Source organism: Amblyomma mixtum, chromosome 2 (genome assembly GCF_055824585.1).
Source record: "Amblyomma mixtum isolate Tamu chromosome 2, ASM5582458v1, whole genome shotgun sequence".
Taxonomy (NCBI): domain Eukaryota; kingdom Metazoa; phylum Arthropoda; class Arachnida; order Ixodida; family Ixodidae; genus Amblyomma; species Amblyomma mixtum.
The window spans coordinates 161,689,935-161,702,474 of record NC_143013.1 but is presented as its reverse complement, the minus strand read 5'-3'; positions in this window follow the sequence as shown (position 1 = coordinate 161,702,474).

The window sequence follows — 12,540 nt, the reverse complement described above, 5'->3', positions numbered from 1 at the left end:
TGTGGATGGTACAGGGCGTAGCCGCAGGAACCTCGAGGAGCCACGAAGGAGGCATCCGTGTAAGCTACACCCTGGGTATCAAAGAGAGGGGAATGGTGCTGTGCGGCCGCATGACGACGTCCGGCGTGCAGGACGGGGGACATGTTGGTCGGGAGGGGAAGGATACGAAGATTGGGAGCGGGGGTGGGAATAGGAGAGGTAAACGGGGAGATTGGAATGGGCGAGATACCCGCTTGAGTCAATAACCACTGACCCTGACGGGTAAGGGAAAGCCGGGCAAGCTGCGAGTCACGATGGAGACTGAGAAGAGAACGAAGAGGATGGAAGAGGCCTCTGGCAAAGAGCTTAGTGGTAGAGGTAGTGATAGGTAGGTTGAGAGCTGCCTTGTAGAGGCCCACAAGGGCAGTCTCGAGAGCGTTAAGTTGAGTCTGAGTGAAGGAAGCGTAGGGTGCAAAGTACAAGACCTTGTTGAGGGCCAGCGCGTGGGGAACTCGGCACGCGTGAGCCTCGTGGAGACCTGAGCGTCGAGTCACCACGCGCCGCAGGAGGTGAGTTACAGAGTGGCAGGTGGTGACAGCGCGGTGGAGGGCTTGCACATTATTAGCCGCATGCAAAGGGAATCCAAGAACTTTGCACTGTGTGACGACAGGAATGGGAGAGCCAGAAAGGTGGAGAGAGACGAAGTGGTTGTGTGAGCGCTAATAGGAGGAATAGTTGAGAAGGAGAAGCTCGGATTTCTCAGGTGCAGGAGAGAGGCCAGCGGTGGTGAGAAAGGAGTCGATGAGATCTAGGCCACGTTGCAGGGTGTCCTGAGCGTGACCGAGAGAGCCAGATGAACACCAGAGTGTGATGTCATCGGCGTAAAATATATGATGCAGGTCGGGAATTTCCGCAAGCTGGGAGGCGAGAGGGGCCATAGCGAGATTGAAAAGGGTAGGAGAGAGAACAGCACCTTGAGGAGTGCCACGGGTGAGGTGGTGTGGGTTAGACAAGTGGGTATCTACTCGAAAGCGAGCCACACGTTTAGAGAGGAATGAGCGGATATAGGAGTACATGCGGGAGCCACAATCCAAAGAGGCGAGTTGAGAAAGGATCAAAGGCCTTGCGAACATCGACGGTCATAAGTGCGTAAATTTGTGTGGGTGTAGGGGACAGGAACGTTTGCTGGAGAATCAGAAACATGTCCTGTGCACAGACGCGGCGTCGGAAGCCAATGAGAGAATGGGGGAAGAACTCCCGTGCCTCAAGAAAATCAGAGAGGCGAGTCAGAGCCATTCGCTCAAGGGTCTTACCAACGCACGACGTCAGGGAGATTGGGCGGAGGTTAGAGAGAGAGGGAGGTTTGCCAGGCTTTGGAATCATAGAAATAAGGAAGGATGTCCAGGAGCACGGCAAGCAGCCGCTCTCCCAGGCCTCATTGTAGGTTTGAAGGAGGAATTCTTTGGCGCAGTCAGGAAGGTTACGAAGTGTGGTGTATGTAATGGGTATGTAATGGGTATGTAATGCAAGTATGGTGTATGTAATTCTCACCGGGAGCCGAGCGTGTAGCATTAGCAGCCAGAGCAGATTCGAGCTCCCGGAGAGTGAAGCATTGGTCCACATCGGGGTTAAGTCCACCTGAGTACACCGGGTAGGAGGGTGCCAGAGGGGGCGGGAGGTAGAGAGAGGCGAGTTGATCAAAAACTTCGTAGGGAATCCCCAGAGTGAGGGCTTTAGCTAGAGTGGGAGCAAGGGCAGACCTAGTGCCAAGAAGGGATTTAAAGAGAGACCATGCGGATCGCGAGTGCAATGCAGAATCAAGGCCAGCACAAAGAGCACTCCAACGAGAGTGCTCGAGGGAGGCGCAGTGGGCGACGATCTCGGCCCGCAGAGCAGTGATCCGGAAGGAAAGTTGGGCATTGTGTGGTTGGGAGCGAAAGGAGCGTTGAAGACGTTTACGGCGACGCCATAAACGGAGAAGGTGAGGATCTGGGTCTTGGATTGGGTAACGTATTGTTGTATCTGCCACGTGATGTCCTCAGTCGAGACGCCTGCTCGAAACCCAATCATGGACGGGGTTTGGGCGCAGTGGGGCCCTGCGGGGAGGCAGGAATCAAACGGTGAGCGGGGAACAACGCAGCGCACATCCAAGGCGCGTTCACCACGAAGGTTGCTGAACGTTCGTTTGGCGCGGAATTTATGCTAGCGTTCGTGGCATCGGGTTTGAGGAACGACGTGCTGACAAACTACGACTGCGACTTGAGTTTAGGTGAAAAGTGAGAAAGAAAAAGGATTGAGAAGAGGAAAAAATTGCCGATGATTACGTTACTTCCTAATGCAAAATTTGAGCGGAGCGCATCAGCTGTTTTAGCTTTTCGATAGATTGAGGCAAAGAATTCGAGTAGGATATGTATGTACAATTGCAGACAACTTGTTATTTTTCACACATATTCCTTCTTCAAGAAACACTCAACTAACAGTTCTCGATTGTCATAAAGGAAGCTTTGTGGACGGAGAAATAGATGGATATAGGCTCGACTTGCTGCACCATTGCTGAAATAGAGTTAACTACGCGAAAGGGTTAAGACACCAGGGAGACACAGTCCCGAAGCTTAGAAGCGCAGTTTCTGCATGGTTCTCAAAAATGAGGTCTGCGCAAGTATTTCGCGAGGTTGTCACAGCTGTGGGAGCCGTTACGAGTGAGAGAAACGGGGTGTTCTCCCGCATAAGGGGCAAGAAATTCTCGCTTGTCTCTATGTCTACCTTAAAGTCTCCACTTGCTCTGCCGCCCTGGCAGGTGGCACCGTTTCTGGCACAACGTAGCCACTCCCGGAGCATGCAGCGCACATCTGTCACTACAGCCACGTCGCTTAAAAGCACGATTGAGGTGCAAACTGTTCCAGGAGGCCAGTTATGCACCTTGCCTCTGGTTCAGGTGTTCACCTGGATGTCTGAGACACATACTGCGCATTTCCTTTCCTCAAAAACCAATTTACAAATTTTACCCTCTCTTTTCCAAGCCCCTGATCTATTGGTTTCGCAACTGTGGGAGACATATACTGACATTTCCTTTCGTCAACGAAATACCGATGATACATTGGAAATTCTAAAGTGTGCTTGGCGAAAGACTTGTGGTCAGCCCAATGCGGATTCCCTGAACCGCTTGGCACGGAATCATTGGGCCGCTTCAGAGCCATGCGTCCCACTTACTCGACTGCAATCTGGCGAAGGAGTGGCGGTGCAGCTGCCACCGCTGACGCGCGCGCGCTCGTTCTGCTGGTTGCTAAGGGGGGGAAGGAGGTTGCGCTTTTACTTTCTTTCCAAGCTCGAGCTTCATTGGTTCCGCAGCTTAAAGCGTGTCCAGTGCTGGTTACAATGGACAATAGCGACGGCGATGCCACGAAACGCAGAAACAGGCGCCTAAGAGATGCGCTCTAAAAGGAGTAGGCGCTATCGCGTCTACTCTTGAGGCGGAGCTTAAGCGTCGTCCTAGCTTTCCTGGCAAGCCTCGCCAATTGATAATGAACGTGTATTACGCCGCGCGTGACACTTCCAGGCTGGCTTCAAGAAGTTGGCCTGGAGTGACCTCGTGGATAGAAACGCCATCCTTAGCATCCCCATATTTCGGGCACGTGACCTACAAGTGTTTCACACACGTTCCACTTTCGCCTTCGCGCGTTTATTTCGTGCCTGTGCTCTCATAATTACAGAGGCCTCAGCGCACGCTGTGTAAGCTGCAACTTACTTCAGTGTCCGAATGTATCAGATACGAAGGCGTTCACACTTGCGCTGGGGACGTACGCCGGAACAGGTTTGCTTAGGCTTTGAGTGTACGAAAAAAGTGAGCTATAGCAAAACACCATCTTCGATTAAACACTACACTGTAAAATATATTTATTGACAAAAAAACAAATTTTCTGGCAGCTGGCCTGCCAGAAATGTACTGTTATGCTAGGTTTTCGGTTTTTACTTTTTCTGTCATTTTACAGATCTTTTCTGTTTTCGACTAACAGAGAATTTTTGTTAAGACCATAGAAATTTTCTGTTATTGTATGTTTTGTGTTTTTACTTCTTGTGTCATTTCAACGGGTTTTTTGTTTGCAATTAACAGAAAATGTCTGTGAGGATGACAGAAATTTTCTGTTTTTACTTTTTTGTGTCATTTCAAAGGTTTTTTCGGTTTGTTGCTAACAGAAACATTCTGTGATGTTCTATTTTCTCTTACCATATTTTCTGTCATTTAACAGCTTCTTTTTTCATGACTCACAGAAATTTCCTGTGGAGCTCCATGTTCTGTCATTTCACACACTGTATTTCTTTCACATCATCTTTTAATGACTGACATAAAAAAAGATACAGGACATTAGGACTACTGCCACATTCAATAGAATAAAATATTTCACCGCTTTTAAACAATCACAAGCAAAGGCAAGTTAATATTCAAGAATATCGGAAAATATGCAGTGTTAAACAATGCAATCATTGCTGGTATTTTACTATACAGTAATATCTTTCAGCATCACTGAATTAAGGTAAACTGTAGGTGGGTGGCTGAAGAAAAAAAGAAACTTACATTGCCCTGCCTGCACTACAGGCATACAGTAAAAGCATGCAAAATATGCAGTAATGGCAAGTAAAGTAGAAACGAAACCTGTGCCTTTCTGTCATACAGAATGGCATGAATCACTCTAAAATAGTAATACAATACAATGAATACGACACAAAGTAATAATACCTGAACAATGAACACAACCAGTCACTAAACTAATGGCAAGCATACGCAAAAGGAGAGTATTGGAAAAATATGCTTTGCTCATGACTAGTGCTGCATTAAGCCGTAAGATGAAAGCAACAGGACATAAGGCATGGCACGGTCTATTTGCCTTATCACAGAGTAACTGCAAAACATTTTTTCACTCCAGTTAGTACGTCTTATCTTGAGACTACAAAAACTTTAAAATGAAAAAAGTAACACAGACAAGATAGAAAGTAGTTCTACAATTCATGCAACCAGCCACTGAAGTGTAACAGCAAGTATAAGCATAAATAAGGCATCTTAAGCAAATTGTGTCTTCCCTGACACTAGTACGAAATGAAGTGAGATACAAGCAACAGGACATAAAGCATGCCATAAGCTGTTTGACTTATCAGTGTAACCATATAACATTGATTCTCTATACATAGTACATCCACTCTTGTGACTACTGCATGATAAGGCATGCCACAGGCTGTTTGGTTTATCACATCGTACACATAAAATATTGATTTAACAAGTTGTCACATTTCAAAACAGTTAAAAGTCAAAGTCTTGCATGATGAGGGAAGCAACTTTTGAAGAGGGGCAGTGTTGCTTCTTCTTCGAGTGCTCTGCCTTCGTTCCCCGGACAGGATTCACAGCTGCAATGGTCCAGAAACAAGGACAGAGCGTTGTTACTCCTCGGACATTGAGCATATCTATATTGCCTTCAAAGAAATAATAAACACTGCAAGAAGACTGCGCCCCTCCTTCTATCCCAAAATTTAATTCCTTTGTAGGCCACATTTTAGTTCATTGTGTGCACTAGTGAATATATCCAGTAGTCTTTAGTACTCAGTACAAAACCAGACTTCAAGCCAAAATAAACCTTTCCTAAATGTTCACTTTAATAGGGTTTTTAACAACCATAGTGTTTTGTTACTTGCGTGAAAGCTGCTCACTGAACTCCAACACTAGGTTTTAAAGGGATGCAAAAACAACTCCATGCAACGAGTTGTTCTTGGGAAAAATTCATTCTGTCTGCACTTTCTCAATTTGTTGCCCGCCGTGGTGGCTCAGTGGCTACGGCGCTCGGCTGCTGATCCGAAAGACGTGGGTTCGATACCGGCCGCGGCAGCCGAATTTCGATGAAAGCGAAATTATCGAGGCCCGTGTGCTGTGAAATGACAGTGCACGTTAAAGAACCCCAGGTGGTCGAAATTTCCGGAGCCCTTCACTACGGCGTCCCTCATAGGGCAAGTCGCTTGGGGACGTTAACCCCCAATAAATCGAATCAAACCAATTTGTTGATGTCTGTGTGGCAGAAAAAAATGCATTTATTGCTGAGAAAACTAAACTTAAAAATCTGCCGGTCACTCAATTCAAATTCTGACGTATACGCCGAAAAGGACTTCATCACCACATTTTGAAGTTAGTTGCGGGGCTGCTTAGGGCCTTGTGATCTGCACCCAGAAATCTGACGGGTCAGTTGACTGCAGTCTACTTAGAAAATGAGGGAATGATGACAACACCTGGACTCTGTTTCTTCATTTCATGTAGCTTATAAAAGCACCATTGCAGTCTCCTTGCGATCAGACAGTAGCCTCTCGACAAAGGCCAACTTCAGTTTGCATACAATGTTCTTTTGAAAGCGCTCTCTGACACCAGAGTAGCAATGTCTATGTATACACAAGCCGAATCATCAGCATGCCTATTTTGTGTCACCCGAAAGTACAGCCGTAAGCAAAAAAATATGACTGAGGCTTAGCTTAGGTTAAGCCTAGTCAGATGCGAAGCATATTGTCGCCGAGTTGCATATCGAGCACGCCGCTTGGCTAGACGTTCTTCACGCTCTTCATCAGTCCCTGTAGCACGCCGCAACTTTTGCTTCTCATTCCAACGAGCAGCCCTGTCTCCAGGAGGCATCTCTATCCCGTGTACGCCTAGCACAGGCAGGCGCACTCCCTTGTATACCGCCGCTCCAGCATCACGTCTTCACTACAGCGCACCTAGCGGCAGAAGCAGGAAACACATTGGTCGCGACGCCTCGCGCGACGGCGCGAGCTGGGGCCCCGTTTCTCCTATGTCGTTACGTCATGCATCACGTGGTCCTCCTTGGTCGTGACGCCTCGCGCGACGGCGCGAGCTGGGCCCCCGTTTCTCATCTGTTGTGACGTCACGCACCACGTGGTCATCCTTGGTCACGACGCCTCGCGCGACGGCGCGAGTTGGGCCCCCGTTTTTCATCTGCTGTGACGTGACGCATCACGTGGTATGACATGGAGGTCACGAAAGGTCAATGGTAACGACACCACCGCGCTCGAGGAGCTGGGTTGGGCTATTTTAGTATGCGTCGCATAAAATCTTTTTTGACAGGTAATAAGTTTGCGGCACATATTTACGTGCTTTGTCTTTACAAAGATTTAGATGCATGACGAGGGATATGCACATTTTAGTGCAGCTGGAATTAACAGAACTGAGCAGAGGCTTGTTTGTATTACTAACGCCCCACTAGTGATGCGCAAGTCTAAAATGATGTGCTGCAGAGCAAGCTGTTACGTGAATGTGACGTTGCCCTCTCACATCTGCACACAGCTTCCACTGTCCCAGAATAGTGCAAAGTGCCTGCTTCCCTGAGTGAAAAAATTTTTTGACCACAACATCAAGCAATAACCCAGCAAAAGGTGCATGCAGAATGCACATAAAATATTAGCTGTACGCAGTATGAAAACAAAATTAAGCAATAGCTTCGAATAAATTTTTAAGCATGAAATGCTTTTAGCTCCCGTTGTCGGCAATGTGGTGACGTCACGCCGAGACCGAGAGCCATCATCCGGGCACTGAAATCCACTAAATTCCAGTCATCCGGGCTCTGAAGCGAGAACATCCGGGCACCGTACGATACTTAACGAGAGTTGTTGTTGTTGTGACTGAGGGAAGGATGAAAAGGAAATTGCACGGGCCTGCTACTGGCTCCAGCCGAGCCACCACCGCTGCCATCGTGCAGACAGAGGAGAGTAAAGAGATTACAGGAAAGAGAAAAAGGAAAGAAAAGACACGCGTCGCAGCAACAACTGCGTCCGCCGGAGCGGACGCCGCTCAAAAAAAAGACAAGCGGCCGAAGCCGCGCTCGCCGAAGCGAGAACAGATTTTAACGACAGAGTTCTTGTTGTTGTGACTGAGAGAAGGATGAAAAGGAAATTGCACGGGCCTGCTACTGGCTCTAGCCAAGCCACCACCGCTGCCACGTGCAGATAGAAGAGAGGTAAGAGATCAGAGAAAACAGAAAAAGGCAAGAAAAGACGCGCGTCGCAGCAACAACTGCGTCCGCCGGAGCGGACGCTGCTGACAGAATCAGATAAGCGGCCGAAGCCGCGCTCGCCCAAGCGAGGACAGATACTCCACAGAAGTTGTTGTTGTGACTGAGAGAAGGATGAAAAGGAAATTGCACGGGCCTGCTACTGGCTCTAGCCAAGCCACCACCGCTGCCAACGTGCAGATAGAGGAGAGGTAAGAGATCAGAGGAAAGAGAAAAAGGCAAGAAAAGACGCGCGTCGCAGCAACAACTGCGTCCGCCGGAGCGGACGCCGCTCAAAAAAAAGACAAGCGGCCGAAGCCGCGCTCGCCGAAGCGAGAACAGATTTTAACGACAGAGTTCTTGTTGTTGTGACTGAGAGAAGGATGAAAAGGAAATTGCACGGGCCTGCTACTGGCTCTAGCCAAGCCACCACCGCTGCCACGTGCAGATAGAAGAGAGGTAAGAGATCAGAGAAAACAGAAAAAGGCAAGAAAAGACGCGCGTCGCAGCAACAACTGCGTCCGCCGGAGCGGACGCTGCTGACAGAATCAGATAAGCGGCCGAAGCCGCGCTCGCCCAAGCGAGGACAGATACTCCACAGAAGTTGTTGTTGTGACTGAGAGAAGGATGAAAAGGAAATTGCACGGGCCTGCTACTGGCTCTAGCCAAGCCACCACTGCTGCCAACGTGCAGATAGAGGAGAGGTAAGAGATCAGAGGAAAGAGAAAAAGGCAAGAAAAGACGCGCGTCGCAGCAACAACTGCGTCCGCCAGAGCGGACGCTGCTGAAAAAACCAGATAAGCGGCCGAAGCCGCGCTCGCCGAATCGAGATCAGATACTCCACTCCTCCACAGAAGTAACGATACTCTCTAAGCCCTCCTTTGCGACCGGCATGCAAGCGCCGGTTGGTCTCCAAACGAGTCACAAAAAATAACTGCTGCCTGTGCCTTCTCAATGTTTATCAAGATATCAGTCGAGCTGTGCGTTTGATAATGCACGGAATTACAATTTCCGATTTCTAATAACGCGTGCAAAAAGCACATAAATGTCACGGTACACTTCGTTGTCATACGTGATCTCTTAAGGGCTTCGCGCATTGAAGCAAAGCCGCGCAGGCACACAGGGGCCCGGGGGAAAAGCGCTGCGTTCAAAGGGCAAGGCATCGCGCCGAACGGGTGGTGGCGTTCCTCCCTTCCTTTGCGTGCGGTTTGGGTGTCCACCGAGATGGCAGAGAATTACTGCGCCATTTACTTTCCTCAAAAAACCTTCCGTTGAAATGGCAAGGCATCGCGCTGAACGGGTGGTGGCGTTCCTCCCTTCCTGTACGGTGCGGTTCGGGTGTCCACCGAGATGACATTAGGCCCGTAAACATTTCATGCTTACTTTACTCTCGGTTACGGGAGAGGCAGAGATTTTTTGATTGAGCATTGGAAGTCGCACATTTTCAGTGCTGCAGCATTTTTCCCAGACGCCGCTAGTACGGCTCACATGCAGGCCTCAATAATGCAAGTATTAACAGCCTTTTTCAGTATCCTGGCTTATGCTCAGTTTGAACTGGGATGCAAGGAAAAGGTACTTTCACTGTCACGCTTAGCTGTCCTCGAGGCTAGTCAACACAGCTGAGCGTGTCTGTACATCATCCTGGGCTCCTCACTCCTTCCAGATATAAATTCCTCCCTACAGATGCACTCTGGAAGAAATATGTGCGGCTTACAGGGCACCCATCAAGAAAGCTTCATGTAAAATGCAGCAGTAACAATGCTGTATCTCTCATCAGCAATCCTCACGTAATTGACTGAGGAGCCAATTTATTGAGGCACACATAGCGAGGTATGTGCCACCACAATATGCAATTCTGTATGCATGGGTTATCTTGCATAGTATACAGCTCAAGACTGTAGGCTCAAATACCGCAAAAAGGAAGTCTTCCAGTCGACGGCACCAACCAACCCTTACGATGTTGTGGTTATTTTGGCTAATTTGTGGTTTATACATCACCTTTGCAAGCTGGTGTGATGGATTAGCAAGTGCATGGGAATTAACCATGAAGTCGTCAGAATCATTCGACACTATAGGGGCATTTGCCGCTGCATTCTTCAGTTGTATCCAGCTATAGTCACAATATGAAGCATTGCCTAACAGTTCATGCTGAAATGAATGCAAATCAAAATACAAAAGAGAAAAAACCCAAACTTCCTATTAGCAGTGAACCTGTCTCCGACAAGTGGTAGCAATGCCAGCCTTAGGGGAGGGTGACCGGTGCAATCACGCTGGGGATGCTGAGTGGCCCTGTGGGTGTCATGCTACATCCTCTACCCGCCCTCCCTCTGTCCCTTGAGCTTCAAAAGAGACATTTCCAGAGCTTTTCAATATGAGGGAGACAATATGTATGCCTGAAGCATGCCAAAATGAGAGCATAACTCGCTGCTGCAGCGGGTTGCTGAGGGTGCATGCACCTTACAGACGCAGCATAGTTGCAGGCGTCGCTTGTTGCGGGCAGGACCATCTAAATGACATTCTTTCCACCTGTAAGCTCTGCTGTGGCAGAACGGAAAGGGGTAGGGGAGGACAGTTGCGCTTAGAGAGCTTTGTCAGTCCACTGCTTAGCCTTTGTCCCGTCTCAGTTGTGCAGGTTCTTTCAATCTTTTAACTTAAAACTGCCTTCAGCACGCCCTGTGCATTATCTAAATTGGAACACATCTGACCGTGTGAAGCTGTATTGCCCTTAATAGTGGCAGGAAATAACGTGTGCACCATTTCTCTCCCTTTTGCATGCTCTGCTCTGTGAGAATTCCATTATAGCTAGTTCTTCTTTTAGCCACCCAGCGGTTGCCACTACAGAGTGGCATTGCTTGATTTTAGGCGGTAATTACAGACCTTTAGTAAATGTAGACGGGGCTTTTTGCTAATCATCATCTTTGAGACTCACAGGATTTTGGACTGTGAGCCCATAGTTACTCGTTCATAAGAAATACTTGTCTTGGACAAAGAAATGTTTTCAATTCTGAATGCCAAGAGAAAATGGGCACAGAAAATTTGAATGATTTTGTAGAGAATTGTTGTAGTGCTAATATTGTTGCTATGTGCATAGATGTAGACAAGAATTTTGTGCAGCGTTCTGGCAACTTAGAAACAGAGATTTGATTTCCTCTGTCTGGCATTATGTCGGCATGGTTTGTTTTTATTTTGAAATTCATTTGCTTCTACCCAATCACCTGTCCTGCCTCTTGCATTGTAGTCATGGACTGTGCAAAATGAACTCTCCTAACAAGCTGTCTTGCCTTATGCGCAGTTCTAAGCAAGATAATTTATAAAAGAAAAAGAATGCCGAAGTGTTAAAATTGCTGATGAATTGTGACAGTTTTCAAGGAAAAGCAGAGGCGATGGAAAAAGCCCTGTTTAAAGTACAGGAGCAAGATGAATAATCGCAGTAAGGTTAAAACTAACATCATCTAGCCTGGCTAACTTTGCATGGCCTGCTGTTTAACCTGAGTAAGTTCAGTTCATGTCGACAATAGCTGTTTTGCCCCACTCAACTTTTGCCCATGTGTATGCAGAAAAGTGGCACGCCAGACCTTCTTCACACCAGTCTGCAGCCAAGGCACTGTTATTAGAAACAGAAGGAATCCGTGACGATAAATATAATGCGTGTACTATTTTCTACATATCCAACTGGAAAAAGATATCAATTCTCCTGTCACCCAATTTAACGCTATCAAAATTTTGTTATGCTGGCTTTTTTGTAGGCACTATTAAGAGTGGAGCAGGGAGGACTAAAACATCAGCTTAATGAGCTAAATAATGGTTTCAAAAGAAGTGGAATGCCCTGTGAAAGCCAGTATCGTCAAACACAGCGACCCATAGAAGAGAGGTTGCATGAAAAGTGCAACAGGTGGAGTGTACTCATGATTCTAGGGAACTAACGCACAACTCAAAAATCTGGATGCCACTTCTCTGCTGCTTCACGGATATGTACACCAACCTAACACATGTTGACTGTGACCACGAACCCTACGATAACGCCAAAGTAAATCCGGCCGGTCTCGTCCGTGACCCAATATTACAACCATTCAAGACATTTTAGTGATGATATTGCAGGGGCAGATTCATGGGTGCAGCTGGAAGGGGGGGGGGGGATTTGAAGGAGGGGGGCGGGGTACATTAGAACCATGTATTCCAATTGGACATCTAAGAAATGAGATTGAACATGGCTGTTATTTAATATTTTCCAGCGGGAATCCTCTCCTTTTAATGAATTTCTCCTAATTTCTCCTAGGTGAGCATTACCATATATCCTAAACATGGTTTCTCAAAGACACCTCAAAAACAACAGTCTTTAGTGGACGCTGGATATTTAACATACTAAGACAGAGTATTCTGTTTCTGCTGCAAGCTCCTTCACAGGGATCCCATGTAAACACCAGCGGCAACTGGATAAAATGACTGAAGGCACATGGCACAGATTCTTAGAAGCGTCGAATATTTGACAAATCACTTCACACCATATCAAGCTTGCACAGAGGCAAGT